Genomic DNA, 4,668 nt, shown 5'->3' on the forward strand with positions numbered 1-4,668 from the left:
AGCACTCCATAGGCTGGCAATTCAGAGAGTCTTGATCAACTGTTTAACTAGGCCCAAACATACAGTAGCAAATGGATTTCAATATTATTAAATGTAAAGAGCTAAGCACTGGCAGAAAATATGTAAGGGCAAGTTATAACATGAATAATGTCCAACTTGATAGGGTAAACCATGAAAATGATTTAGGACTTATAACAACAAATGGTCTGAAACCATGCAAACAAAGTACAGAAACTGTAAAGAAGCCAATACATTGACTGGATTCATAGTGAGAGGATTTGAATACAAATCCGATAATATCGTCCTCACTTTGTATAATTCCTTGGTATGGCAGCACTTGAAATATTGTGTTTAATTTTGGTCATCGTACAATAAAAAGGGTATGGAGAAACTTGAGAGAGGACAGCGAAGAGTGACAGAGATGATACCTTGACTAAGAAATGAACCATACGAGGAATGTCTAAAAGCTCTGAATCTCTTTACCCTAATTAAACACAGGTCACGAGGAGATTTAATTCAAGTATTCAAAACATTCAAAGGACACGATAATATGGCCATCGATAAGTATTTCACTGTTGATCGCTCAAACTACACTAGAGGTAATGGTCATAAAATTATTGGTAAATGATTTTCGTCACATGAAGCTTAACATTTTTTCTTTATAAGAGTTGTAAATATATGGAACAAATTGCCCAGAAATGTAGTGAACTACTCGTATGATACAGTACTAACCTTTAAAATTCGCTTGGATAAATATTGTCACGAGTCGGCTAGTGACATTGGGTTTTGTGGGAAACCGCGAACTCTAGTGGAATCCCAGTTTATCGTTCAGTTAACTGCTCACTTGGAGGGGAGTGTTTTCAAATCAATTTTTCACTGTCATAAGTGATCGTCTTTGTGTGAGACATTAGCGCTTCCACTGAGCGATTTGTTTTGGGCGTGTTTCGCTCATTCTAGCTGTTAGAAATGCAGCCACAGCGCTCCCCTCTTTCCCACGAGTTAGTCAGTCGAGGTTTGAGCGCCACGAAACCAGGTTGGGCCAGAGCGTAGTGCCGCCGTTCCTGATTTCCACATACTGTGATAGGCGAGAGACTTAAGCGAGTGCAGTGTCCTTCCAGTAGCGACGCCCAGTCATCTGCTTAGTCCACTCTTTGACCAGTATTTTCTTTTCGTTTTCCTAAACTTAAGACTTTAGTTAAGGTGCTGTTCCCTCACATGCCGGCCGGCTGCGCCGCATGTTGTTTTCCTAGGTTTAAGAATTTAGCTTTTGAGTGAGTGAGTGAGTGCAATCTCTTTATCTGAATTCACTTTGAAATGTAACGTTAAATTTATTCCTTTGTAATCAATAAATTTAACAGTTCTTTTTCTTTGAGCTTAATGTAATGTAAACTCGTGTTTCATTTCTGCATAATTAAGCTTATTTCCCTTATAGCTCCTAGCTTGCATAAATGCTTGCTATTCATAACTGATAGTTGGGCCAGTCTTGTTGTATTAAGCTTAAAATCCGTTGTGCCTTCTAGGAGTTAATGCATCAGCAAGAACCTGATATCATTAATAGTATTAGGTATTTATTGTCAGGGGTGAAGTCACTTTCTCCAGAGACAAACAGTACTAATAAACAGCATTCGTGAGTAATTAGTCTTTGCTGTGTACTGTTGAGAAAGTTTATAAATTCTCGTTCTAAATTTGTATTACATGATTTTACACGTAGGTACAGTTACACCACAACTGTCACACCTACACCGTGTATTACATACATTACGCTACATAACAGTTAGTTGTTAACATAAATGTAGCGAACTTTTCGCTCAGTTTGACCTGAGTACAGGATTTTTCACTGTCGTCATGGAGTTTTTTCCCTCAAGCTTGCTTCTATTAACGTAAATACGAGGTTCGTTTGCTCACTGGCGACTGCAACTTTCTCCTGTAGCAGGATAGCACATACACCACAGTGTGAATCTTGCGTGACTGAGTTAGGATTTATATGTATGTATTGAAATTTTTTCCCTGGGAAAAAATTTCAGCTTTTCATGTGGCGTAATGTCACGAGTCGGCTAATGACATTGGCTTTTGTGGGAAACTGCAAACTCTAGTGGAATCCCAGTTTATCGTTCAGTTAACCGCTCACTCAGACGGGAGTGTTTTCAAATCAATTTCTCACTGTCATAAGTGATCGTCTTTGTGTGAGACATTAGCCCTTCCGCTGAGTGATTTGTTTTGGGCGAGTGCGATCTCTTTATTTGAATTCACTTTGAAATGTAATGTTTAATTTATTCCTTTGTAATCAATAAATTTAACAGTTCTTTTTCTTTGAGCTTAATTTAATGTAAACTCGTGCTTCATTTCTCCATAATTAAGCTTATTTCCCTTATAGCTCCTAGCTTACATAAATGCTTGCTATTCATAACTGGTAGTTGGGCCAGTCTTGTTGTATTAAGCTTAAAATCCGTTGTGCCTTCTAGGAGTTAACGCATCAGCAAGAACCAGATATCATTAATAGTATTAGTTATTTATTGTCAGGGGTGAAGTCACTTTCTCCAGAGGCCAACAGTACTAATAAACAGCATTCGTGAGTAATTAGTCTCTGCTGTGTACTGTTGAGAAAGTTTATAAATTCTCGTTCTTAGAGAATCGGCGAAGCAAGCCAGCATAAAATATTCATTGCTTAATTTAGCAAGACAATTCATTGTACTGCTCTTCAGTATTACTGAACATTATCATTTAATTTTCTTACCTTTAAAAAACCCGTGACAATTGGCGACCTCGCCAGGATAATAACTCCTAGCTCTAAAGCTATTCACGAGATAATACTCTTTCATACTTAGGTATTTATCATTATGGTCTATAGGCACTACCTTACTGGTGATTATTTATTCATTTTTATTAATTTACATAATAGTTTTGAGTCAGTTGTTTGTTTTTCTTTCTTTACCAGTTTAATTAGATAAAACTGGTCGCCACTAACCCGTGCCCATATTCTTAGTTTTTGATTATTGGCATTTCTCTTTGCAAAAAATCGCAGTCAGTACTGAGTCGCTAGTTATTTAGATTGAGCTAGCATCATGGCAGCCAATGTCATTGTACAGGAAGCTAAAGATATGGGCCTCACTGACCCAGAAAAAATTCAAAGCTGTGTCCTCTCACAGTTTAATTATGAGCAAGAACGTGAGAAAGATGCTTGTGAAGAGAGTAGAATCCAACACGAACACGAGCGAGAACAGCGCGAATACGAGCGAGAACAGCACGAATACGAGCGAGAACAGCGCAAACAAGCGCGAACTCGACTTAGAACACAAGTGAGAACAGCGTGAGGAACGAGAGAGAGAACGAGAACACGAACGTGCCGAGCGAGAAGCATGCGAAAAACATGAACTTGAAGTGCTGAAGCTCAAGCGAGATTCCTTGGCTTCAGACACACCTGGTGCAGTTGGTCCAAGCTCCACGAGCATTCTCCCTGCACATGTTATGGCGACCCCACACATCAAGCTTCCCCCATACAAAGATGGCGAGTGAATCGAGCCATACATAGCTCGTTTTGAAGACATGGCTCAACTTTACCAGCTGGATGATGCAGCTAAGCGGCTTCAGTTTCTTAGCCTGTTTGAGGGCCCTACCCTCGATATTCTCCACAGAATTCGTGGAGACAATCTCACGTATGAGATGATGAAGGCCGCACTCGTCAAAGCGTACGGTCTCACAGTTGACGACGCCAAGAGTCAGTTCATGAGGGCGCATTTACAAGAAAAAGAGAATGCCGTTCAGTTCCTTGACCAGCTTACTGCTTACTTAGATGAGTGGATGGAGAAAGATAAAATTCCTTCCATGCGTGAGGGGATAATTGACATTATGTTGCGCATGCAGCTAGAAAAGTCGTGGCCTACTGAACTTATGGCTCAGCTTAAGATCTGCCAGGTAAGAGATGCCAGCCAAATGGTGAAGAAGGCTGACGCATTCTTTACTGCATATAGGTATCAAACTCGCAAGCAGTATACCTGGAACAGGAAACCTGATAAATCTGGGAAACCGTCTCAGACTGAACCCCAGCAACAAGGCCGTTCTCAGAATAATGGCCAATGGCCAAGGTCCAAAGCCGCAGAAGAAGGACCAGGGGCAAAACACTCAGAAGCCTGAGTGGAAGAGGTACAACAAGTACCCTAACCAGCAGCAGTATCAGCCACACAACTGACCGTCGGGACTCTTTTCACCACCAGCTCAAGTGAATAGGAGGCAGGAGGCGAACGCAGCCTTCATTCTTCAGCAGCAGCATGATGGTGTCATCTCTACCAGTACGGGTACTCCCCCACAGTTCACTAGTCCCACAGTGACAGTGAACCCACCTCCACAGATGGCCAATGTTCCATCTCCCCAGGCAGTGAGTACGACCCCTCAAGTATCTAGTTCACAAGGCACCATGTTTGCCGCATCATTTATTCAGCAGCCTCATGAGTGGCTAGCTGCTTCCTCCACAGGCCCTCCCACAGGTGACAGTACCTTCCTTGTTCAGCCAGGGTTTGTGGGAGACATCCCTGTGAAGGTGCTGAGAGACAACGGGTTCTCAGGTTGGTCTGTCAAGCAGAGTCTAGTTCGGCCTGAGCAGTACACAGGTCGACAGATCCAAGCTAACCTTATTGATGGATCAGTGAGATTGTTCCCTGAGGCACATATCCA

This window comes from Coenobita brevimanus, chromosome 103, assembly GCF_032717465.1.
Source record: "Coenobita brevimanus isolate Jiangsu-jjx chromosome 103, ASM3271746v2, whole genome shotgun sequence".
Classification (NCBI taxonomy): Eukaryota; Metazoa; Arthropoda; class Malacostraca; order Decapoda; family Coenobitidae; genus Coenobita; species Coenobita brevimanus.